The sequence below is a fragment of the Nannospalax galili genome, unplaced genomic scaffold (assembly GCF_000622305.1).
Source record: "Nannospalax galili isolate Female #2095 unplaced genomic scaffold, S.galili_v1.0 scaffold728, whole genome shotgun sequence".
NCBI classification, from domain to species: Eukaryota; Metazoa; Chordata; class Mammalia; order Rodentia; family Spalacidae; genus Nannospalax; species Nannospalax galili.
Window position 1 is genome coordinate 1,911,367 of NW_008358642.1, and position 27,225 is coordinate 1,938,591.

At 37.1% G+C, this 27,225-nt stretch overlaps 1 protein-coding gene and 1 pseudogene across 1 annotated transcript in view; both read left to right on the plus strand.

Annotated features, from left to right (window-relative positions):
- Positions 1-27,225, plus strand: part of Gpc5 (glypican 5) — a 525,143-nt gene that overhangs the window by 165,094 nt on the left and 332,824 nt on the right. The gene's annotated exons all lie outside the window — the stretch shown is intronic.
- The window catches only part of LOC108490141, a 69,463-nt pseudogene continuing 47,269 nt past the window's right edge, over positions 5,032-27,225 (plus strand).

Consider the following 27,225-nt stretch of genomic DNA (forward strand, 5'->3'; position numbering starts at 1 on the left):
GAGCTATGGTTACTCCTAAACATTTGTTTTTTAAAAAAGCCTGTTCCCAAATCCACACTCAAAAATATATAGTGGTTAAAAGTAAAGCCATTGACCACATGATTTTTTTTTTCTGCTAAAACATTCTGCAGTACTAAGAGAAGCTGACCAATGACCTGATACTTCCTGATTCTCCCAATGCCTCTTTGACGTTGAGGAAGAGTGTGGGCTCTGGAAAACCAGGTTGCCTATAAAGTTGTGCTTAATTTTGTACAACTAATGTTTAGAGAAGCACTATTAGTCCCTTGTTTCCACAGACAGCTGTCAAGAACTACCCTGAAAATGACCAAATCCTCACAGCCCCTGTTTGTTAGAGCTCTTGGAAATCAGTGGTACAGGCACACTGTCCTGATTAATATTTAATCCACTTAAGATGGTGACTGTTCAGTGTTTGAATATTGCTTATATATAGAGGACTGTGCTGGATAGAGATCATTTCCTGTGTAGTCATTAGGGTAATTCACGGAAGACGACTGCTGTCAAGAGATCATTTCTTCTTTCTCCTTTCTTGGCATCATGCATGTTAAAGAGGAATGAATTTGAATATTTAGAACAAAAATGCACTTAGTGAGTTATCATTTTATGAAATATCTCTTAAGAAATCAAAATGCAGCTGTATTTTCACTGCCAAGGTTCCTTTACTCTGAGATACTTGAACATAAAAAAATATATATTCATAGTGTTTTGGTAACTGCATTATCTTCATTTCCTAAATAAATACTGTACAAATGTGTTAAAATCAGTTTACCTTCTTGATTGCTAGCGAATAGAGAAAAACTAGCCTATGCATAAACTCTCATATACCATAAACATAGAACGATGAAGTTAAAAAAGACATGTGAAATAAGTGCTGCAATAAAAATGAAAATCTGCCCCAAATTTGCAGAAAAAATGATATTATCACCAAAGATAAAAATATTATTTTTACAGGAATGTAAAACTGGTTTCTACAATGTAAATTTTAGAATTCTAGAAGATCGCATGCATGTTGAATGTGCTGAAACTAAATTCTAATTTGCTAATTTGTTTTTGGCAAATGATTTGAAGCTAAGTGGTTCAAGAATATGATATGAGAAATATGGAAATTTAATTTCTGGTCTGTTATAAACTCATGTACTTCAGCTCTTTAGTTTTTTATATGTAAACTGTAAAATAAGATGCTACTTAGCTTTAAGGTAGTCCTTTGTAATTCTAAAAGTCTATAAGTTAGAAATAGATTAGATGTACCAATCAACTGCACATGCAGAATCAAGTGACATATTAACAGAAAATTTGAACATGATTGGTCTTGTGAAGCTTTTTTTATGCTTTATTTTTATGCTATGTGTATGAGTAATTTGCCTGCATGTATGGAAGTGTACCATATGTGTGCAGTACCCACAATGGCTTAGAGGGTGTCATATCCCATGGAACTGGAGTTAGAGATGGTTGTTAGCTGCCATGTGGGAACTGAACCTGGATCCTCTGCAAGAGCAACAACTGCTCTTAACTGCTGAGCCACTGAGCCATCTATCCAGCCACTCCCTATTTATTTTTTTTTTCATTTTCTGGGATTTTATTCTACAAGGTCAACATTAGTTTCAACAAGAGAAAAATAAAATAAACACTAATAGAAGTTTCTTTAGGAAAGGAAAAAGAATGGCTATGCAATCAGAGTCCATTTGCCTCTCAGGAAAAAAAAAGTGGCTGCAGACCTGGCTCAGGGGTTAAGCACTTGCCACAAAAATGTGAGGATATGGCTTTGGATCCCCAAATCCACCTAAAGCCAAATACATTAGTGAGTTGTCACCCTAGCTCTCCTATGAAAAGAAAGATGGTAGAGATAGGAGAATTCCTGGATCGTATGTATAAGTGGGATAGAATGTATGTATAATTAGGATAGAATATAATTATACATACATACAGTGTATGTAGTGATGAATAAGAGACTCTGTCTCAGACAAGTTCGGAGGTTGGGACCAACACCTGAGGTTGTCCTCTGACCTCCACATATGTATTGTGGCATGCATGTGGCTACATTGGCACCCACAAAGACACACAGATATACATAGTGTAAAAACACACAAAGGTAAAGAAAATCAAACATAAAATATTAGTAATTCATAGAGTTATTGTCAAGAGGACTATCACTATATATGGTTACCTACATGTGCCAACCTGGAGGAAGCCATTACTTGATTTATATTTTGTCATTAAATCGCTGTGAAAGTAGAGAGATTTCCCTGCCCCAAATACAAATGATCCAAGCCACTACATTAGCTACTTTTCTGTTGCTATGATAAAACACCATGACCAAGGCAGCTTGTGGAAGGAAGAGTTTATCTGGTTTTTGGTTCCAGAGGGGTAAAATCTCATTGCGGGGGAGGTATGGCAGGAGACAGCTGGAGCAGAAAGCTCAGGTGTTCAAACAAACACATGGAACAGAGACAGACTGCCAGGGTACAACTTGAGCTTCCAAAGCCTGTCCCTCAGTAACATATTTCCTCCAGCAAGGCTGCATCTCATAAACCTCCCAACAGTGCCACCAACTGGACACAACATTTGAGAGCCTATGAGGGCCCCCTTCTCATTCAAACCACCACAACTACAAAGGTTAAGTAATTTGTAGCATCACATATTTTCAGATTTGGATTCTAGATATGTTCTAATCATGCTACTATTTACAACCGTGATTGTCAAACTAGGTTGGGTACTTGCGCTTTACAGATGCAGTTTAAAAATACAGATTGCCAGGAGTCATTGTAAATGGCTGGATCAAAAGTCTGGGTGTGATGCTATGCAGTCCTGCTGGGGATGTAGCTCAGTGGTAGAGCACTTGCCTAGCATGCGAGAGGACCTCGCTTCAGTTTCCAGCCCTTCTCATTAGTCTTGGGTGGGATTTGCTGTAGAATCTGGTTTACTAGAGAGCTCTTCAATAACTTTCTGAGTATGGGCAGACGACTAAAGAAAAACGGTTATATGTACCAAAATTTATATTTGATTATTGACAGTGTTCTATGATTCCTAATTCTATCTATCTTAAAGCCTATAACTTTCCTTTGCCTGTTTTACCTGTTGAACTTGTGAAATAGCCAACAATAATACAAAAAATGCTTGATTTTTTTTCTGTTTTGGAAAGAAGCCTCATAAATTGGAGTACAAGTTGATGACGTTTCTAAGTATAATCACATTTACTGAAGTAAATGGGATACAAACCTCATGTATGAGATACTGTTTATTCCATGAATTTGAAACATTACTAATTGACACTTCGAAAAGTCATAATATTAGACACTTAAAAATAGGGTACTCTTGCGGGTTCTCTTCAGGCCAGCTGTGAAGACCCTGACCTGGATCGGGTCCCCTGCTGACTGGGGGTGGGGCAAGAGGCATGGAGCCAACACACAGACACCTGGAGTCAGGTAGAAGCAAGCACTAGGCAAGGCGCTGCAGGCTCATTTAATGCAGGAGGAGGCAGGCCTTATATTTCCCTTTTTTCTGTCCCCAAATCCCTTTAGTCATCATATCGTTTTCTGATTGGTCCCTGCCACACAGTCTGTCAGCAGTCACTGGGCTCGTGAGCAGGGTACAGAGGCATGGGCTCCTTTTGGCAGGCTATTTGTGGACCAAGAAGTGAAATGAATTCTCGCTGAATCCCAGGGCTCTGGGTTCATGCCATCTTTGGAGTCCTCCTGCTACAGGGTACACTGAAAAATCAGTTCTAAAAGGATCATTTGCAATTGAAAATTAAGGATGTTGAAAATAAAAAACCAATGTGAGACAATTCCCAGAAGCTATTGTAGAATCTATTTTGCTAAGGAGAACACAACTGTTTTATGTGTGTGTTAAACTCAGCCACTAGTGGAAAAGCTCAACTGCATAGCCCTACAGCCTCTGTTCCTCTGTAATGTTCATTAGCCACTTCTGAAAAAGTTTTTTTTCGAGATATGAGACCAATTTGGTGGCTACAAAATGAGAGAGTGTTGACTTTTTCCATTATTAACAATTTGAGTAATGGGACTATTTTCTTTAATAGCATACTTAATAAGTAGCTATACATTTGGAAAAGATGTTTTTTATGCCATATCAATTGTGTTTTTACTGCCTTCTAATTGCCACATTACTTTTAGTGCCAAAAAAGTTCCATATGGTGGCGCATGCCTTTAATCCCAGCACTCGGGAGGCAGAGGCAGGTGGATCTCTGTGAGTTCAAGGCCAGCCTGGTTTTACAAAGGGAGTTCCAGGGAACCTGGGACCACAGGGAGCCCCTTTCCCAAAAAAAACCAAAAAAAAAAAAAAAAAAAAAAAAAAAAAAAAAAAGAATAAAGGAAACAAGTAGCATAAAGTATTAAATAAGTTTGCATATTAGTAAGCCAACAATTTAAGGTCATATTCTTTCAGTATAAAAAACTGATGATACTCAACTATCAAAGAAGTGAGAGGTTCTGAATTTTGTCAATCAAAACTAATGTGTGGTGATGGTTACCAGGAGCTGGGGTGGGGGCTTTGGGCCCATGTTGGGCAAAGGATACAAACTTTCAGTCAGATATGAGTGATATATTCAAGAGCATTGTACACCATGGCGACTCTAGTTAAGAATGGTTGATTATTTTCTTAAAAATTGAAATATGAGTAGGCCTAGTGTACTGATTCTACATTGTAAAACTTGTTTAGCTCAATGTAGCCATTTTACAAGACATAAATATTTCAAGATACACTGTTATCCACCACAAATATATTCAGTTTTGTCTATTAAAAACTATTATTAACTTAAAAATATAGACACTATGTAAAGTCATAAGCACTATGTGAAGTCATAGGCAGTGAAAAGTAAAAGTAACTTAGGAAACAAAACTATTTAAAAGAAGTTGAAAAAAAGGCACAAATTTTCAATAGGTTTCTAGCAGGAAAGAGCACTAGCATTGGGATTTGGAAGGAGACTGCTCATTGCAAAGGTGCAATCCAGATGAGAGGAAGCAGACTGTGCTTGACACACTGATGAGGAGCATCAAGATGGCTTTGTGCCTTTTTGGTGCAAAGAAAAGTTCTGTATTACTAGAGCCTGCTGAGTGCCACAACAGTGGGACAGGACCCCTGCCAGAAACTGTCACAAAGGTAAATAGCCACACAAAAGCTCCTGTTGGTGTCTCCTACATGACCACATTCAACTGGAAGCCTCAACTAAAAGAATGTTCCAGATACATTGAATTTATATAGCTCTTCATGTCATACTTCCCAGGCTTCAGATTCAGTTGAATGCTTACAACTTTAGCCCCTGGTCCATCTGCATATTTGTTGTTTTTGCATATGAAAAGACATATTTATACATTTCTCTCTTTTGCATAGATTCTATATTCAACCTCTTCCATTCATTATTTAGTTTTTGGAAGGGGATTTTACTGCTCAGGCCTGTATTTTCTCGGAAATAATGTGATTGAATTCCTGTTTCTCCTTGTCTTAGGAACCATATGGATTCTCCTACTGTGAATGACTGAGGCCCAGATGGCAGTGGATCTCTTTTAGCCACTTAGGTGTCAAGTAGTGATTTTACTCAATTAAAGTTGGGAAATATGGCTTATTTTCTTTATTTATTTGGTAAAATAATGCAAATGGAACTGAGGTCAGCTAGCTAAAATGTTCATAAAAATCCCAATAGGGACAACTATTGATTGAAATCCTAAAATGGCCTTTTTCATTCACTGTTCCCTGAATCAGTAATGCATTGACCATGTTGGAAAGAAGTCCAATTGTGAACTAATGCCCTAGCACCTTTTAAGGACTCGTCTTTCATAAGCTGCCTGCATGCTCTTCAACACTAACTTTTGTGGCTGTCACTCATGACTTCTACGCAATTGACCTCCTATTTATTGTGAGCTGTATTCCTTTCTCTTCATGTACTATTTCAGAAAATTTCAGATTACAGGTCTTCCTTGCTGTGACAAGTTCTTTTATGATGAAAGTTGTTCAGAAAGAAAAGAATAAAAGTGGATTTGCCTATGCTATGAACTTCCTCCTCTAAGTGTATATCTGTGGACTTCCTGAAAAGTTGTTGATTTATGTTGTGTAAACCTGTATAGTTTTCTAATTTTTGCATAAATTCCTGACATCTGTGATCTATATATACCACTATACTGGTGAAATATTTGATGTTTTAAAATATGTCTAAAAATTCTTTGACATTCCTTTAAAAAGAAATAATTGTTATTTCCCTGTCCTCTAGTGTGATTTGGACTTAACAACTTCCTTTAATAAACAATAAGTCCAAAATGTTAGCCTGTGGTTTCTATGGAAAGATGCTGTGGCATCTGCCTTCCTCTACCATCTTGAATCATTGATCTGGCATAAGCCAATGGATGTGGTATGGATGCCCAAGCAGTAATTTAAAAGTGATTTGTGCTGCCTGTAGCAGTAATACTCAGGGGCCTGCCAATCCTTCTCTGAACCCTTTTGTAGAACAAGATTTTTTTAGCTGGTACCAAGCTACTAAATGATAGTCCTGGCCAAAGCCTTAATGGGAAACTCAAGAGACCCTGAACCAACTGTATAACTCATCTGCATTCCTGATCCTGGCCTGCAAAACAGTGAGACTGCAAATATTTATTGTCTTAAACAGATCACTTTTAGAAGCTTCCTTTGTAAAACTGGATTTTGATTGGCCTTTCATTGAATCTATAAATGGCTTTTGGTAGGATGGTTATTTCCACAAAATTAATTTTTTCAGTCCATGAGCATGGAAGTTCCCACCATCTTCTGGCGTCTTCCTCAGTCTCTTTCTTTAAAGATTTAAAAATTTCATTGTAGAGGTCTTTAATGTCTTTGGTCAGATTTATTCTGAGATTTTTTTTTTTTTTTTGAGGCTCTTGTGTACTCTCGCTGATTGCTTGTTATTGGTATACAGAAGGGCTACTGTCTTTTGTAGATTAATTTTGTAGCCTGCCACTTTACTGAATGTGTTTAATCATTTCTAGGATGTTTCTGGTGGAATTTTTGGCATCTCTCAGATATAATATCATATCATCTGCAAAAATGGATAATTTGACCTCTTCTTTTCCAATTATTACTCCTTTAATTTCCCAATTATTGAAAATATTAGTAAGTTATCCTCTGCATCCTACAATCATTTTATAGTAATATTATATTTAAGATTGTAAAAAAATATTAGAGCTACAAAGGCCAAAGTGCTTGACATTTCACTTAATTGAGCAAATTTCTTTTAAATAGTATTTTAATATTGCCAAACAAAACAAGACTAAACATTTATACAATGCATATTATTTCATTTGGTATTTTGAAACAAGGTCTCTCTGTAGCCCCAGTAGCCCTGGAACTCACTATGTAGACCAGGCTGGTCTCGATCTCACAGGGACCCATCTGCCTCTGACTCCCAAATGCTGGGAATAAAGTGTGAGCCACCCCACCCGGCTGTAATACATGTCTTAATGCCGTCTTAATTCTAGAAGGTAAAGAAGAGAATATCTCTTGTCCATTTTGGGTATTCTACTTCCTGCCTTCTCAGTTCAGCATTTAATAAAGGTACTACAATGACAACCACCTTTATTTGCTGTGTGTAGATTGATCTTCCCTTGGCCCTAGATCTTTGCTCATGTTCATTTTATTTTGAGGAAATTTTAAATTTACAGCAAAAATTTGAGTGTTTATTACAGAGTTCCCACATTCCCTCTAGCCCCACGCATGGTAGCTTTTGAGAATATTGACATTGCTCAGTGATATATTTGCTACAGTTGATGATCCTACAGTGTTCATTGAAAAGACCACTCAAAAAAAAAAAAAAAAGAAAAAACTACGTATTTTTATTTTATTTGTGTGTATATTTTGTCTGCATGTATGTAAGTGTACCATGTGCATGCAATGCCCATGTAGGCCAGAAGAGGGCCTCAGGTCCCCTGGAGGTGGAGTTTAGGAACACTTGTTAGTCACCACAAGGGTGCTAAAAACTGAATTGGGTGCTCTGCAAAAGCAGTCAGTGCTCTTAACTGCTGAGCCATCTCTCTAGCCACTTAGGATGTTTATTATGCAGCACTAGTTGTGTAATGCACTTTTAGAGTTTTTTTTTTTTTCCCCAGTCACTATTCCTTTTGTCAAACCTCCCTGACATGGTGAGTTATTATTATTTCTGAAGCTCTTTCATAAAAAGCACTTCAGTCAGTCTTCACTGTGTTTTGCAGATTTGATAGTCTCTATTTTAGAATGGTGTTTTATTTTTTAATACTTCACCTTTTGTTTTCATTTGATTTGCTTTTAGAAGGAAGATATTATTTTGAGTCTATACTTTTTTTGGGGGGGGTCTTTTTGAGACAGGGTTTCCTTGTAGCCCCAGCAGTCCTGGAACACACTATGTAGACCAGGCTGGCCTCAAACTCACAAAGATCCGCCTGCCTCTGCCTCCCAAGTGCTGGGATTAAAGGCATGCACCACCACGCCTGGCTTGAGTCTATACTTTTTATTCTAGGCTAAAACTTAATATCTATGTTAAATGTGGTTTCTAAATCAACAGCTAATGAATTTGAATTTTAAGGTTTTGTTCTTCAATACAAAGCACATGGTATTGTATTCTCTTTTGTAGTTAATCTCTTGGGACAGTCTTCAGTGACTGCCATGCACTATCACCCCTTGTTCACTCAGAGGTCACCACACTAAATACCAGCATTGGATGCTTCCTGGGAGTGTCATATCCTCTGAGCTAAACATTTACCCTTTCCAACTACAACTCAAGTGTCTCCTTCTCTGTCTACTTGTGTGACGTTCCCATTCTGCCTTTATTCTATTGGAACTTTTAAATCAGTTTTCCCATTTGAGATATAGCAAAGGTCTGGTCACCAATAAACATGAGGGGCAAGGTAATTTACATTAGTTTTATATCGAGAGTAATTAGGATATCCCAAAATGTAGACGTTATTTGCTTGAAAGAATCAGAGAACTGGCATGTTACTAAACAATGATCAGACTGAATTCCAAGAGAAAATGAAACTCAGGTTGTGGCTCTTGGCTTAGGGAGCCCTCCACCTTGTGTTTCAAGATTCTGGAATAAATAACTAAGGGGAACAAATAAATAACCAAGCAGGAATCTTAATAGGACTGGGGAGATGAAATTGAGAAGTTATGACTTGTGAAGATAAGAATTCAGACTCTGAAGACCTTGTTCTTTAAGAGTATGCTTAGAGAAGATATACTTGATTTCTCCTTGGGGCAGTAGTGAGGCAATGAGTAATTTCAATTATTGACACTGTTGAGTTGACAATGACTTTCTAACATTCATAAAATTCTCCAAAAATCAAAAGAAAACATTTTCTGATAAAATTAGTCATCAGAGATTTCAGATTATCTCTTTATATTCAATTTATAGCATCAACCAATTAAATAATCAAATAGGTATGAAAAGTTTAAGCATGATAGAAAATCAAAGAAACAAAAGATAGACTCAGAGGTACCAGATAATGGAAATATTAGACATTCACTTAAAAAAAAACGACAAAATATTTTTAGGAAGAGATAAAGCAAGAATGAAGTTTTTAGCTGTATAATTTTATTTCAATAGAGGAAAATCATTTAATATAATTTCCTACTTTAAGAGCTTGTAGATACTTTCAATATGAGCAAATGCTGCCTAGATAACATTTACAGTACATTATGATTAAGACACGTGGCATCTAATAGTAGAAGATCGTTTGACAAAGATTGCTGAAGAGGTCGATGGCAGCACTATACTTCATAGAAAGCATTGTCTCTCAGATCACAAAGGAATCAGATGCTCAATATCAACAGTTCTACTCATATCTTCGTAGATGTGTTAAAGCAAATACATATGTAAAAGAAATAATGTGCACAGTTATCAGAAAACAAATAAAACTATTTCATAATAGTATGTGGATTTCAGTTACCCATATTAATTCACTGATTTGCCAAAGTCACAGAATTCAATATTAAACTATCACTTCAGTATATAAATAGTAAAGTTTAACAACAATATAGCTGAAATTCAAATACACCAATAATAAAATCAATTTCAAGAGAAAAAGTATTAGTAATCAAGGTCAATAAAGCTCCTGTGGAGAATAGGTGAAATAGTACTGAGAGAAAGATCTTGGGGCTAGAGAAATGGCTTAGCAGATAAGAGCATTGACTGCTCTTTCAGAGGATTTGGGTTTGATTCCCAGCACCCACATGTTGGCTAACAACTGTCTGTAACTCCAGTTCCAGAGTATCCAACACCCTCTTCTGTCTTCAGTGGGCATTGAATGACATGGGTGTACTTACCCATATGTGGACAATATACTCATACATATAAAGTAAAAATAATTCATTGTTTTCTTTTTAAAAAAGAGAAAGATCTTTAAATTCATAATAATTTCAGCCAAAAAATTGTCTTTCTTTTTCTTTATTTCAAGCTGGAAATTACATTTGGGATCCAAACATTTTTAAGTAAATTAAAAGGGACAGAAACAGGAAAGATAGCTGAGAGTTTCGAAGAGGACAGAACTTACCTATGAGTGTTTGTGCCAGGATTATGTACTGTCTGTTTGTTACAGAGACTGTATAGATCTTCAGTGAAGTTCTGCTTAGTAATTTCTATCTATGATTTCTGAAGTTTATTTTTCTTTTATTAAACCTTTGCTTTCTGTTTTTCCTTTCTTTACTTTTTTGGTTTTTTTTGAGCCAAAGTCTCCCTGGAGCCCCACCTGGCCTGGGTCTTCCTCCCAAGTACTGGGATTAAAGATGTGTACTACCACTCCCAGTAGAAAATTTATTTATTTATTTATTTATTTATTTATTTATATTTTATGTGTATGAGTGTCTTACCTGCATTTGTGTGGGTACACCTGTATAATGCAATGCTGTGGAGGCCAGAAGAGAATGTTGGATCCCCTGGATATGGAGTTACTGATGGTTGTTAACTGCCATGTGGGTGTTGGGAACTGATCCTGGTTCCTCTGCAAGAGCAGCCAGTGCTTGTAATCACTAAGTCAACTCTCCAGCCCTAAATCATCACTTTCTTTTACATTATACAAACAAATGAAAACATGAAGTAAAATTTAAAAATGAAAACAAGAAGCTATTATTTCCTTCCTTAGAAAATTGATCTTTTACATATTTGCCACACTGTTTATTATAAAAACTGTGCACAGGGGATTCACTGTGACACCTCCATACATGAGTATGTTATGCATTGATCATGTCTACCTGTATTAATCAGGGTTCTCCAAAGAAACAGAACCAGTAGATTGAATATATATGTATAAGGATTTATCAGCTTAGCTCACAAGATAGAGTCCAAGTAGTCCAACAATGGCTGCACCACACTGGAGAGGCTGAGACTCCGTAGTCGCTCAGTCCATGAGGCTGGATATCTCAGTAGTCCCAATCTGGTGCTGCAGGTCTGACGAATTCCAAAAGATCAGCTAGTCTTCAGTCTACAGCAGCAAGATGAACTCACCAGTGAGAGAGAAGGCAATCGGCAAAAAGCAAAGCACTGTCCTCTGCCATGGCCTTTTATATGGGCTGCCTTCAGAAGGTAACACCCACATTTAGGGTGTATTTTCCAGCTTCAGATGATCCAATTAATAAGATTGCTCTCATTTCAGTTAATCCCAGATCCAGATCCAGGATTAGCCCTCACAATTCCACCCCTTGTCAACTTGACACCCAATAGCATCTCTCTATGTCATGCTTAATTTCCAAATGAAAACAATGTTGAGGTCATAGTTTCACTTAACATATTACTATCCCATCATACAATGACCAATGAATTATATATCTTAGAGTAGGTGATAAGGTCTTCGAGAAATTTTTAGTCTTTTAGTATCTCATAACTCAGTATGATCATATAGGTTTATAACACTTAACAACTTAACACTTATCTCAATTATGCATTCAAAAAAAGAATAACTCAAGTATCTGCTTAACATATGTGTATACATGCACAAGCTTATTCTTAACCAAATAGGACAAAAATACTTGTGTCAATTACAATCCACGTTTCTGCAACTGGTTACGTGGACTAAGTTAGTATTTGTAACTACCTTCCTCTAATATCCATTCTGTATTTCCTCCACCATCAGCAAGCACCTCTGCTCTTTCCCTGGAGGAGTGACCCATACTTTCATCCCTGAGGGGTCTGGGCCGTTTGTTGTCCTGTCTGGATTGGGTTGTTGCAGTTTTCCATTTCCCTTAATCATAGGACATGGTAACACCAGAAGTCACCCTAAGGAATCTCCTGCCTTCCAGATATAATCTTCATTACTTCCATTGTGGAGAACAAGTCCAATTTCCCCCTGGTAGTCTGGGTCAATCACCCCTCCTAATACTGTTATTCCTTTCTTAGCCTGCTGACTTAAGGGCATCAGAAGCCCAAAGTGGCCAGAGGGAAGTCTTAGCTTCCTTTTCAATGAAATATTTATTGTGTTTCCTGAAAAGCACTCCCCCATCTGGAACCAAAACTTCTAAGACAGCAGAGTGCAAAGTTGAGGGTATAGGAAGCAAAAATTTTCCTAGTGGATCACCAGGGGTGATAGTAAGTGGAATTATTCCCACTTCTACCCCTTGATTCCTGGACCTGTGAATCCTGGCTATAGGAGAAACTGTACCATAAATTTGATGCTGATTCAAAGCATACACTACCTTCTGGAGGACCCTGCCCCAGCCCTCCAGGTTATTGCCACCTAATTGGCACTGTAACTGTGTCTTTAAGAGACCATTCCATCATTCTATCAACCCAGCTGCTTCAGGATGGTGGGGAACATGGTAAGACCAGTGGATTCCATGATCATGGGCCCACTGTCACACGTCTTTGGCTGTGAAGTGAGTTTCCTGGTCAGAAGCGATGCTGTGCAGAATACCAGGAACTGGTACCAATCTCTGTCCTAGTTTGTTTCTCAATTGCTGTGACTAAACACTCTGACCACTACCAATTTAGGGAGGAAAGGGTTTATTTATCTTACATCTCCAGGTCACAGTTCATCAGGGAGCCCAAGGTAGGAACTCAGGGCAAGAACCTGGAGGCAGAAGCTGGAGCACAGGTCATGGAGGAATGCTGTTTACTGGGTTCCTGTTGTCATTGGCGGTTGTCCCACAGTCCTGACATCTCCAAAAAGCTGGGGTCTCCTCTGAAATTGAGGCTACACCTTCAACAATGGCCTCTTCTTCCTCTTGTGATGCAAAGCCTCAGATTCTTTCCATGACCCCTTCAATCCTGGGGTCTTCACTGGAGCTGAAGCTGAACTTTCACCTACAGCCTTTCCTGGCCTCTCAGAGTGCCAAGCCTCAGCTGCTCTCTGTGACCCCTTCATGCTTTCTTTAACACCCGAACCATGCAGGAGACTCTTACACAATATCAAGCCCTGCTTCTAGCTTGAGATGGAGGCTTGGGTTCCCTCTGTGTGCTGATCCTGAGGAAATACCTCCCAGAAGATTTCATGTGATGCTGGTCTCTTGTTACTTACAGCTGATTTTTCAGCCCCAGATAAACAGCATCAATTGTCCCAGTAAAGCAAAGGTTTTACTTCAGATTCTGGTCTCTTCTTAATCACAGCCGATTACCAGAACCCACAGATTCTCAGTTTAAAACCTCAAATGAACAACCCTCATAGTCTCTGCTTCCCTTTGAAGCTTCACAAGCCAGGCATCCATCGTCTACAGCTCTTTCAGCATAACTGTTCCAAGCTCCACGGCAACAAATGCTGAGCACGCAATGGGTTTTCCAGCCCAAAGTTCCAAACACTTCCACAGTCCTCCCCAAAACAACTGGGTCAGGTCTCTCACAGCAGTACCCCCACTCTGGCACCACAATCTGTATTAGTCAGGGTTCTCCAAAGAAACAGAACCAGTAGAATAAATATATATAGAGAGAGATTTATCAGATATCTAATAAAACGTTGCTAAGTGTGTCTGTAGAAGTTTCTGAAAGATTTCAGATCCATTATAGAATCTACTGAGACTCAGAACAAAACAGCTGTGAAAGAAATTCACTCTCTCTGGTGCTGAAACTTGTTTTGCCTTTTAAACAGAGATTTACACCAGCTGAGAGGCTGAGTAGTCCAACAATGGCTGCACCACACTGGAGAGGATGAGACTCTGTAGCCACTCAGTCCACGAGGCTGGATGTCTCAGTAGTCCCAATCTGGCACTAAAGGTCTGATGAATTCTGAAAGATCAGCTAGTCTTCAGTCTACAGCAGTGAGACAAACTCACCAGCAAGAGAGAAGGCAAGAAGCAAAAAGCAAAAAAACATTCTCCTCTGCCATGGCCTTTTATATGGGCTGCCATCAGAAGTTAACACCCACATTTAGGGTGTATCTTCCAGCTTCAGATGATCTAATTAAGAAGATTGCTCTCATTTCAGTTAATGCAAGATCCAGTCAAGTTGACACCCAGGATTAGCCATCACACTACCCATGCTTCCACCCTCTCCCTACTTCCTTTACATCCTCTTTCCAGTCCATAAACACCTCTTCTCATTTCAGGTCATTTTCTTCTAAATAAGAAAATAAACATATGTGATCCAGTTCAGGATAGATCACTTTGACTGCTGAATGGGCTCTCTTTTTTTAAAAAAAAAAATTGTATTGAGCTTTTCTGGTTTTATATGATGGTTCTTGATCAAATTTGGAGTCCCTCTGCCATCCACGTCCCCCTCATTCCCCCACCAGACCTCACGTATTCCACCATACAAGTTCCATCCAGTTAAGCATTTGTACCTAGATGTCCCTTAGTGTAAATTCATCCAACCGAGTCTAATCAGCCCATCCATATGTAAGGCATAATCTCCCTCATCCAGCATCAGTCTCCAATGGTCCTCAGTCTAGGGCTAGCACACCACCCATTTCTTTTCTCCCCTCTGGGCCATTGTTTAATTGAGTTGGCATGGGTTCTGTGCTCAATGCCACCATTGCCACAAGTTCAAATGTACAGTCTTCCAGTGGCATGGAAGCCTCTGCTACCCTGTGTTCATGAACCAGCCCTGGCTCTTACAATTGTTCCACCCCCTCTTCCACAATGGTCCCTGAGTCATGGGTGGGTAAAGTTCAATATAGGAGTCCCATCCAAGGATATACCCTTTGCAATCTCTTATTCTTTAGAACTTGGCCAGTTGTAACTTTCTGTGTGCAGCACACTTTGTTAGATAAGGAAACTTTGCTGGTGAGAGTTGAGGATGCATTAGTTTTCTCTCTACCCCTTGTAAAGAGAAAAGTTTATATATATATACTAATGTTTAGACATTGTGTGAGCAGTATATATATAAATGTTTAGACATTGTATGAGCAGTTCTCATGGGGTTTCAGGGGCATTGCATTCCTCTGGGCTTCCTAAGCCCCCAATATTCATTCATCTCTACTCTTGTTCCTCCCATCAGGCCTCCCTCCTTCCTCCTCAATTGTAGTTCGTCCATTATTCCCCTTTGTAAAATGGGTTATCATCATATGATTCTGAATAAGGTGTGATAGAAAAGCAATTTTTTACTTGTAATATAGCCCAATTTTGTTTAAATTTATTTACTTATTTATTATGCATGTTTTCACTACATCAATTTAAATTTTATTTATTATTTTTATTTTATATGTATGAGTGTATTGCCTTCATGTATGTGAGTGCACCCGTGTCGTGCAATGCTGCAGAGGTCAGAAGAGGGCTTCAGATTCCCCTGGAACTGGAGTTAAGGATGGCTTGTAGCCATCATGTGGGTGATGAGAATTGAACCCAGGTCCTCTGCAAGAGTAGTCAGTGCTCTTAACTGCTGAGCCATCTCTCCAGCCCCAATTAAAAAAGTATGTGCAAGTGTATGTGTGACATATATATATGTATATATATATATATATATATATATAGTCTACATACATATGTGTATATGAATGTGTTGGTGCACAGACCTCAGTTCCTTTACTTTTAATTAATTTTGTTTTTAAATATAAATTTCTTCTGGATACACAACTTTATGAAGAATAATATAAATTAATTTAAATAGTTTTTAAAATGAAGAGTTCCAGGCCACATTTGCATATAAAATGTGACAGGTTGGCATTGATATTATTATATAAAATAATTTTATTTAAGAAAGTATCATGTGATGTACTTTGGCTAAGAGATTGTCTTCTTCACTGAACCATCAAATCAAGCTTCTTTTGTTTTTTTCTTCTTTTAGATAGTCATTCAGCAAATTCTGGAGGTTCCTCTTTAATCTTTCTGCTTTGTGAATCTTTTGCACATTTTTGTACTACACATTGATGCTTCTTCTTAATTACAATTTACTCTTTGAGATATAATCATTTTATTATATTTGACTTTTTAGCTATGGATGGATACCTTTTTCTAATGAGATTATAAATTAATAATGGTAAGAACTACTTTTCCTTGTATCAAGGAACACAAAATGTGCCCAAGTCCTCCTCATCAAACTGGGCTGCCTGGTTAAGGATTTAAGCTTGTGAGCAAAGTGTAGTATTTTGGAGACATCACTGTTTATAAGATTTCTCCTCCATTGTGTGTTATCCTGGCTCTGCTGCTATTAAAGTAATGAGATTCCTGGTTGAGTACCCACAATGTGGAACTTCATGTTAGGAAGCGATAAAGCAGTGCCTCAGATGAGCCTCAGTGCTGGTTTCACACACAAACCACACAGATCTTCCATGCTGCCTTACACAATGAGTGTATTTGGAAGGTAAATTGACCAATATATACTAACAGCATTGATACATCCTTTTCTGGGACTCAGAGCATCTCAACTATGGGTGCATTACATTTTCAAAGATTAGCTAATAGGAATTATACATGAGGAATCTCTACATACTGTCAACAGTAAATGTTTTGAAGTTTAAATTTGCATAATGTGACCTTTAGATTTAACTTTCAACTTTCAGGGCATGTGTTACCTGACTATATGTAGATTCAAACCGTTCTGATGAGTGAGCTATTTAAGAACAAGCCTCTGGAGTTACAAGTCCCAGTGTTGCCTGGATGTCCTTGGGAGAGTTGTATGGATTCTTTGTGTCTCGTTTTCCATCTTTTAATTGGCTTCTTCCTCTTGGATTTACTCATGTTCTTGAGAGACACTATGAGGGTCTACTATATAGATAGCCTTGTGAACTATGAATATTATACAATATTAAATACAGATGCTTCTAGACTTGTGATGAGGTTATATGCAGAAATAGTGTAAGTGGCAGGTATTGGAAATGGAAATGTATTTAATATGCTCAAATTACCAAATATCACAGCTTAGCATAACAGCACACTGTAAAGTCCACAATGCATAAATCTCCTGATTGTGTGACTGGCAGTTGCATCTCTTAAACACTGCTCAGTTTCCTGAGACAGTGAAACTGCATATCGCTACCTCACAAAAACATCAAAGTTCGGCTTCTGCAGGGTTCACATTTCTATTATGTCATAAAATCAAAACATTATAAACTGAACCATTTTAAATTGGTCTCCTAGTTACTTTCCATTGCTGTGATAAAAAACACTAAGTAAACCAACTTGGGGTAGAAGGGGTTTATTTATTCTTATATCTCCCGGATCACAGTTTATCACAAGGAAGACAGGGTAGGAACTCAGGGTGGGAACCTGGAGGCAGAAGCTAAAGCACAGACTACAGAGGAACCTCTCGCTGGCTTGCTCCTTAGCCTGTGCTCAGCCTGCTTTCTTATACAGCTTGGACCACCTGGCCAAGGGGGCCCTCACACATCACTCAACAATCAAGAAAATGCCTCACAGACATGCCTAGAGCCAGTCTGATAGAGGGAATTCTCCAACTATGTTTCCCTTTTCTCATGTGTGTCAACTTGACAACTAACACTATTCAGCACAGTTAGGGGCCATAGGTATTACTTTATTTGAATACGAATTTAAGCATTTTATGATTAGACTGATACAGACATTAATTATTTCTTCTATGCATATGAGAAATCATTTTTCCCTTGTTTCATAACTATGGTATCTGAGTAGTGATTGTATTGTGTTCTTTGATCTTATAATATGTTACTTTGAGTCTGATAATTTTTACTATGTTATATAAAATTAAAGAAAAAACTTACTTTGGGCTGCACTTGATGGCACACGCCTTTAATCCTAGCACTAAGCATGCAGAGGCAGGAGAATCTCTCTGAGCTGAAGGCCAGCTTGCTCTCTCTGGTAAGTTCCAGGACAGCTGGGGCTTACAGGGAAATCTTGGCTCAAAAAACCAAAAATAAATAAATAAATATACCAACAACCAAAGCTTACTTTAAGACTTGGTATAAAAATGGTCTGTAACATATAATTTATTAATATAGTTTATTGCTTTTACTATTGTAATTTTTATCTAATAAGTGTGTATTTGACTTTCATGTCTCCCGCTACACTTTAGTCATGTGACTTGTGAATGTAAAGACTGAGAAGAAAAGTCATGATTTGATAACTTGAATTATCAAAATATTATATCAAATAAACATATATAAAATATTCACCTTTCTAATATATTTGAAAAGAAAAATTGATTGAGCACTTTTTTCTATTACAAAGTCATATCATAAAATATTTACCAACTAACTGGGTGTGGTAGTGCAGGCCTTTAATTCCAGCACTTGGGAGGCAGAGGCAGGTGGATCTCTGTGAGTTTGAGGCCAGACTGGTCTACATAGTGAGTTCCAGGACTGCTGGAGCTACAGGGAGACCCTGTCTCAAAAAGAAAAATAAAATAAAAAAGTTCATACCATACTTATGATCTCATTAGGCTATTGATTTAAAATTTATTCTCCACAACATTCAATTTCTCCCACATGCTACTTCTTTTTTGAATTGAACTTTTTATGATTTTCATACAATATATTTTGATGACATTATTCAGATTCTCCTCTTCTAATTTCACCCTCCTTACTACTCTCCACCAAAGTCTAAAGTGTGTCCCCAAATATCCTTTAGTGTCCCACATGCTTCTCAATAGTCTAAAGGTCTAACTTGCATAAATGACCACGTAGGGCACGTGCTTTCCTGTACCTTCTTGATGGATTAATTCTCATGTCTGTAAGGGATATTCATTTATGTCAGAACTCTAAGAATTTAACATGCCTCTTTGGGTTCCAATTTGTAAATATAAAAAATGATTCTGTTCTTGCTAGTACATTAGTAAATTTAGTAGTAGTCCTTTCTAATAAAGTAATCACTTAGTTATGTCACTATTAAAACATCATCTAGAATATTAAAAGTTCAGAACAAAAGAGTGGCTAGCCTGCATATTATTTGTATGATGATATACATTATTTAGAATAATCTTAGTAATTTCATTAGGTTCAAAAATATCATAGTAAATATAGTGATTCATTTATTTTATTAAAAATATCTTGATTCCATTTTTAGAAAATCCAATATGTTGTCAGAATATTATGTATACTCAGAATCTTTCATATTCCTCCACAAATTGATGTGTTTTGAAATCATTAAAGGTGAGGTCTATAAATGTGTAAGCATCATGTCCTATGATAACTAGCTTATATGAAGAAGAATGGAAGAAAGCCGTGAGACGCATGTGAATCAATTCCCTATTTTACTTATGTGACTGACTCAAGCTGGTGCATTGAGCCTTAACAGTTCTTGTTGTGAACCTTTCTTCAGATTCTTTATTTAAGGTTTTGATATGTTTGCAGCAGGATTATTTTATAATATAGTCCAATGGGAAATAACGTTCTGCCTTACAGTGGCCTCTCTCTGGGTGTTCACTTTTTTCTCAAAGGTGTTTTTTGTATTTCATTTTTGTTTGCCTGTTTTGCATCTTAGACTACAAATAGATTCCTATGAACACTTTTTAGTTCTCTTGATTTCTGGCATAAAGTTGAGTAACACAAAACCATTGGGAAATAAGGGAACAAATCCTAACACTAATTAAATAAAAATTAATCTGTTATTTTTGGTTCTCAAACATTGCACCACACTGTGATTCTGTCGCTTCATCTTAATGCTGCTTTGTTTTTTCCTTTTAAAACTATTTTCACTTTTTAGTCACTGTTAATCACTGTCACACAATCCTTTATTATTTTCAGTAAAGTTTTATCAAATTAATCTCTGTGATTTAGCCTCCTTTAAAAATGAACTGTCTTGGAATTTTAACCATAAATTCTGGAGACAAACTGCTTGGGATCAAGATCAGTTCCATCTCTTCTTGGTTAAATAGTTTGTACAACTTGCCAAACCTCTGTTTGTACCTTTGTTTTCTCATCTGCAGGAGGGAGATAAAAATGAAACCTTACTTATAGGATGGTCAGGGGACATTGTAGTGCTGATATGTGTGACATTCTTAGAAGAGTATCAGGTACTCATAGACTTGCTTTGTGTTGTTCAGCAAATGCCCATGTTTTCATAGATGGATGCTTTCCAATCTTCCCTCCCATCTCAGTAGAAAGAAACTCTTTTTTTCTCTGTAGCTAGAGCTTCAAGCTGAAGTTTTATTCTTAATGCCCCTATTTCACAGAGTATTTCATGTTCCTGAGTTGGAATGAATATCACACTGCAGTTGTTTGGGATATTTATTTATTTAAAAATAGTACTTGTACTTATTATTATTATTTATAATATAATGTGTTTGAGCCTTTATTTACTTCTTATTTAAATATATAATTATGCTTCCCACCTTATCTGCCTGATTTAAATTGACTTGTTCAAATGTACTCTAATTCTTACATCTGTAAGGCTCTCTACTGGAGTCCTATGTGTACAACCCTCCTCACCACATTGACCTACAAATGTTTGATTTGCTGGGACCTAGCATATAGATTTCACTGAGATCAATGCTGTGTTCTATTTTATGATCCCAACAAAAATCATGGATCTAAGATGCTTTCAATCTGTGAATAAATGAGTGTTTAAATTTGATAAACATTTTTTCTTAATATATTATTATTATTAAATCTATTTCAGTGATAATATATGATCTGATCAATAGCAAAGGGATTTTCTATGAACAACATAGAAATATGTTCTCACCAAGAATTTAAAAATCCAAGAATGTTAACTTACAGGGTAAATGACAAAAACAGCTTTATTTTTGAACAAATTCTGATATGAGAGACTCACATTTTTTTTTTATTTTACAGCAAACTATTCTGTGTTTTGAGATAACTGGCAACTAATATATCCCATAGTATCAGTTTTGTTCCTGTCATTTTCCAAGGAATAAATTTTCTCTTGAAGTTAATACATGTTAGATTTTCTGTCTCATAGCAAAGGATTAAAAAGTACTGTTATACCATCTTATTGTAGAAAAAAAAAAACGTTTTGAAGAAATATGATTAGCTCCTATGACCTCACCGCTTGGACCTGTGTCAATAGTGTTTGGCCTGAAAAAGAACTTTCAAAGGCTTTTGGTGGTTTTCTGTGTTCATTTTCGAGATATTGAATGTCTGGTTGGTGAATTCTCTACAAGGCATTTATTGTTTCATTGATCTTGTCTATCTCCATTTGCCTTGAGTAGGAAATAGAATTGACAGATTTGTCAATGTAGGTGGAAACATACTTGAATGGTGCCTATCCTTGGCTTTGTGGATATGACTATTAAACATTGATCTGTTATTTTGTTGATAAGTCTGTTAAGCCCATTCAGTAATTTAGTTTTAGAAATGTTTTGCCTAATGTTCTGTAAATAGTTCAAGAGTGTAATGAACCTGCAGAGCAGCTGTTTTCTTTTGCTTTATCCTAATTCCCAAGTAGGGTGCTTATAGCTAGCCTTTTAAATTTAAATGTATGATTTTAGTATACCTTTTAATACTATGTTAGTTGCTTCATACCAAAAAAACCTCTGTCTCTAGCACTGCTGTGAATTTATTCAATTTGAAGTACTTTCTAATTTTTTATTATGGCTTATCCTTTAACCTGTGAATTCTTTAGGCTTGTGTTTTTAGGTTTCAAATATGTGGTTATGTCATATATGCTATCTTCTTTTCTTGACTACTTTTCATCTTGCTTGGCAATGTGTCTCTTATAATTATTTTGATTTTCTTCTTTGTTCATGACTTTCTAAATCACTACCTAAACTTTCCAAAAAGCATATGCATTTATTCTAGTTTAGGTTTAGAACAAAGCAAAATAAAACTTTTGGCCCCCAAACAGGGCCTTGGCTACACCTAATTCTTTGTTATACTTTGCTACAAGAATCTTGAGCTAGCCATTGGAGACAGTGTTGCTATTAATATTTGGTCACCTTCCATTTTCCTCCCACAAGCTAACCAGGCTGCTGCTCCAACAGTTCTACACTTGTGTTAAAATGATCTTTATCTCATGAGTTCCAAGGGATCTGATTGGGTCTGATTATTTTCCCTTTGTTCTGTCAGTTTGTGAAAGCAGAGTATTGAAATCTCCAATGTTAATTGTGGATCTTTTTCTGCAGTTCCCTCTTTTCTCTCTCAGTAATTCGAATTCTGTTATTGAGTGCCTAAACATTATTGATCACCATGCTATCCTATGGATTGAGTTTTTATGCTCATTCTTTTAATTTTCTGTTGTCTTAGGGCAAAATGTATTTATTGTAGACAGTATATAGTTAATTCCTATATTTTATTTAGTGCATTACTATACCTATCAATTAGTATGTTTAGATTATCTACATCTTATGTGGTTATATAGTTAGGTGTAAATCTATTATCAGTTTTAATGTCTTTCTTGCTAATTATGTTAGTTGCATTGGTTTTGATTTATTGTTTTTCTTTTGTATATCAGTTGTTTTTTCCCGCTTCTTTGCACGGCTAGTTGTGTTCTACTGTATCAGTCATTATAAACTTTTTCTTCCTGAGTGTCATTTTAAAACTATTCTTATACATATATCTTTGAGATTTTTTTTTTAAATACAGGTAAATTTGACATTTTGAGGTTTTTCTTTGCAGATTTATAGGACAGATCAGAGATTTGTTCAGTCTAGCTTGATTATTCCATACCTTGAAGCATTATCTTTCTAAGCATTCTGTTCAGTTGGTTATGGATTGTAAGATTTCCCAGTGTTGCTGGCAGGAACAGACACCATCTCTACTGTGAATTCTCAGTTTCCTTTTAAGTTCTTTGGATGAGTTTCTCCTGCCCTTGGTTTTGACCTTGTGTCTGGGAGCTAATCAGTATTCTAGAGAATACTGTCGGGAGAGTCTACTCAAGTGTCTGGAATCTCCTCTGACTACACAACTCTCTCCATTTTTCTTACTCTTTCTTCTTCTTTTATTATTTTTTATGGGGCTTTTGGGTACTCTAACATTACCCTCCTCTTAAGGGGTAACCCTAAAATCTTTTAAGGATTAGATAAAAGCTCCCAAATATTTTGACATTTTTGGCCTTTGGAACAGAGTATGTTGCTAAGAGGCCCAAGGAATTGTGAAGTTTTATCCAAGAAACTGGCTACTTTTCTTTGGTGTGTTTTCACCCCAACTGCCTAGCCAAGTCCTACCTCCTATTCTTATCACACCTTCCTCTGAAGAGGTTACCCAGCTTGTGGATAGGGAATCGGGACACAGACTGCTCTGGCTTCTTCCATGTTGAACAAGTACGCAGGGTGAGGCAAATGTTCATATGAGAGTCCATTGGAATTTCTTGACAAGGCCCCAAAAGCATTCCTCTGTTGGGTTCCTCCTCATTTTTCTTTTGGCTTCCAAGGCTGGACTTGAGAGTTATGGATTCAGGATTTGCTTTGAGGTATTTTGGTAGCTGTTGGAGTGGTTAGAATCAGTGTCAGTTCCCTCTCAAAGGCTTCTAGATAGGGGGAGAAAATAAACTTATCCATCATTTTAGAACAATAGTGGGTTGTCTCCCTTAGCTACAGGTGGACACTACAGTATTTCAGACCAAGACTTGAAATCTTACATCTGAGCAGCACTTTCTGATTAGGAACAAAATCATCAATGAGAAATAATTGTCTAAATAACTTTTTACGTGGGCTTAAATCAAATGTCTGCGAAGTGTAATCCTTTGAACTCTTTTTTTAAAAATTTTTACAAAAATTTTACTGAGAATTTCATACATGCATATAAGGTGTTTTGATCAAATCCATACCCACTCCTTCCCCTCCAACATTTCTCCCTCTGAAGAGGTAACCCTAAAATCTTTTAAAGATTAAATACAAGCTCCCAAATACTTTTGACATTTTAGGTCTTGGAACAGAGTATGTTGCTAAAAGGCCCAAGGACATTTTGACTTTTAGCCCAGAAACTGGCTACATTTCTTTGGAGTCTTTTTACCCTAACTGCCTAGCCAGTTCCTACGTCACTTCATTCTGATCAAAGGAAGAGTTAACCCAGAAGATACTACAGTCCTTTACATATATGCACCAAACTCTGGTGTAGCCAAATTCATAAAAACAACACTACAGGACTTTAAGACACAAATTAACCCCAACTCAGTAATTGTAGGGGACTTCAATACCCCACTGTCTCCATTAGGCAGGTAACCAGACAAAGAATAAACAGAGAGACATCTGAATTAAATGATAACACACATCAAATGGACCTGACAGACATCTTTTGAATATTCTACCAAAGCACCAAAGAATATACTTTTTACTCAGCACCCCATGGAACTTTTTCAAAAATTGACCACATACTGGGCCAAAACAAACCTCAACAAATACAAAAAAATTGAAATACTTTGCATTCTATCGGACCACAATGCAATAAAGCTCAAAATCGACACTGGATAAGTCCTAGTCACTACACAAACTCATGGCGATTAAAGAATATACTCCTAAACCATGAGTGGGTCAAAGGAGAAATTAAGAAAGAAATAAAAGAATTCCTGGAATTCAATGAAAAGGACAATACAGCTCTCTGTATTTTCACTGACTGCCTTGTAAGGCCTAGTTCCTCCAGTTCTCCAGACCCCAAGCAGTTTCTGCCTAAACAGCAAAATTTCCTGAGTCTGCATGGCTCCCATTACCAATGCAAGGCCTGGAAACTGGGGCTATTGTACAACTCATCTTTTATTTTATGGAATGAAAGTCTTTCATTGCTTAGCATCCAGCATCTTGAAAAATCATAGGATCAAGCATTCTGTTATTTTCTTATTGCTTTTCACTTCTAACATGATTCTAAAATGAGATCCCCGTATCCAATCTGGGCCAGAAACAGAAGCCACTAGTTTGTTGTTGTTGTTGCTTACTGCCATTAATTCATCAAAATTATCACATTTATTAACTATCTTTTCTGTTTAAATGTGCTCATAGCTTGCAAAATTTCTGTCTTGGGCCAGCTTATTCCATGCTTAAGTCTCCTTGGTAGACATCCTAAAATCCTGGCATCTTCAAAATTCTGGGGTCTTTATTGCAAATTAGGCTTACATTTATACTTCAGGCAATGGCCCTTCAGGACCTTCTTGCAGAGAACTGGATGCTGATGCACATTGTCTGGCCTCAGTGGCCTTCTGGAATTTAGCATGAACCTCCATAAACTCCTAACTTGCGTCTTTCATGCCTATAAACCAGTACCATGTGGATGAGGCTACCAAGTTCTGGTGCCAACTTGAGATATAGACTGTCCAGTTTGGACAACAGCTGTATTGGTGTCTGTGCTTTCCAAGCTGACTCTGGGGAAACACTTCCCTAGGTAGTTTTTTTTTTTTTTTTTTTCCAAGCAAAGAACTCCTTGAGTGGGATTCACAGTTTGGTCTATTTTCAAATGAATGGTGATTTTTATAAGATAGAGGTTCCATGGGTTGAGGTCTTGCCATTACTGCACCTTTCCTATTGTCCCAGTGTAGTGCAATAGGTTTCTCTTTATATGCTAATCTCTGCAATCATTAACAAGGCTTTCTCTGCACTAGCCTTGTCTATAATTTTAAACTGTCTTCTTTCTTGCCAAAGAAACCAACTTTATATCTTTTGGTTGCACTTCTTGTTCTTTCCCCATGGACCTGGGTAAGAGCAATGTGCAGTAACTGTGCTATCATCTTTTGAGATTTCCTCTGACAAACCTTGATATATTCATTCTGATCAGGGCTGGGATGGAATCCTAATGCCCCCCCTTTTTTTTCTACCTACAAAATTAGCTTATTAAAGTGACAGATTCCAAAGCTGACCTGATCTTGAGCCACAAATTTTAGTTTATGAAATACATCTATTTATACATGAGGGATTTTATCTAACAAAGAAACAGTTACTTGTTCTACAAATGTAAACGAAGTAAGCAAGAGAGGTTAAGGAATCTTAGAGAGCAAGATTGTTTACAAACTCAATTAAATCCACTTAAATACTTGAGATGCCTTTGTAAACTGAACACATTTAATTTTCTTTTTTTTCTTTTTTCTAAATCAATAACTTATTGAGAATTTCATATATGGATATAGGGTGTTTTGATCAAATCCATGACCACTCCCTTCTCTCCAATTCCTCCTATATCTCCCCATCACCTTTTTCTGATAACTTCATGTACTCTTTCTTCTTCTTTAATTTTTTTAATGGGACTTTTGGCTACTCTAACATTCCCTCTTCTGAAAAGGTAACCCTAAAATCTTTTAAGGATTACATACACGCTCCCAAATACTTTTGACGTTTTTGGCCTTTGGAACAGAGTATGTTGGTAACAGTCCCAAGGACATTTTGACTTTTAGTGGGGAAACTGGCTACTTTTCTTTGCGGTCTTTATACCCTAACTGCCTAGCCAATTCCTATGTCTTATTCTTATCACACCATCCTCTGAATGGGTTAGCCAAATGCCAATAGGGAATAGGGACGCCGACCAATTCTGGCTTCTTCCATGCTGAACAGGGACACAGGGTGAGGCAATTGAAGTTACCCCTTCAGTGGGTCTATCTAAAAACTCACAAATTGAGTAACTCTTATCTCTAAGGGGGAAAGAAAGTCCTTGACTGGTGAATAGGAGATGTGAAGGGGAAGTAAAGGCAAGAGTAATTAGCATTACAAGTTCTAGACAGGGAACTAGAAAAAAATCAGAACAGAGCAATTTTCAAATGTTCATATGAGAGTCCATTGGAATTTCTTGACAAGGGCTTCCAAAAACATCCCTCTATTGGTTTCCTCCTCATTTTTCTTTTGTCTTCCAAGGGTGGACTTTAGAGTGATGGATTCAGAATTTGATGTCAGGTATTTTGATAGCTGTTGCAGTAGTTAGAATTAGTGTCAGTTCCCTCTCAAAGGCTTCTAAATAGGGGGAGAAAACAAATTTATCCATCATTTTGGAACAATAGCTGTTTGTCTCCCCTGTAGGTGGGCACTACAGTATTGGAGACCAAGATTTGAAGTCT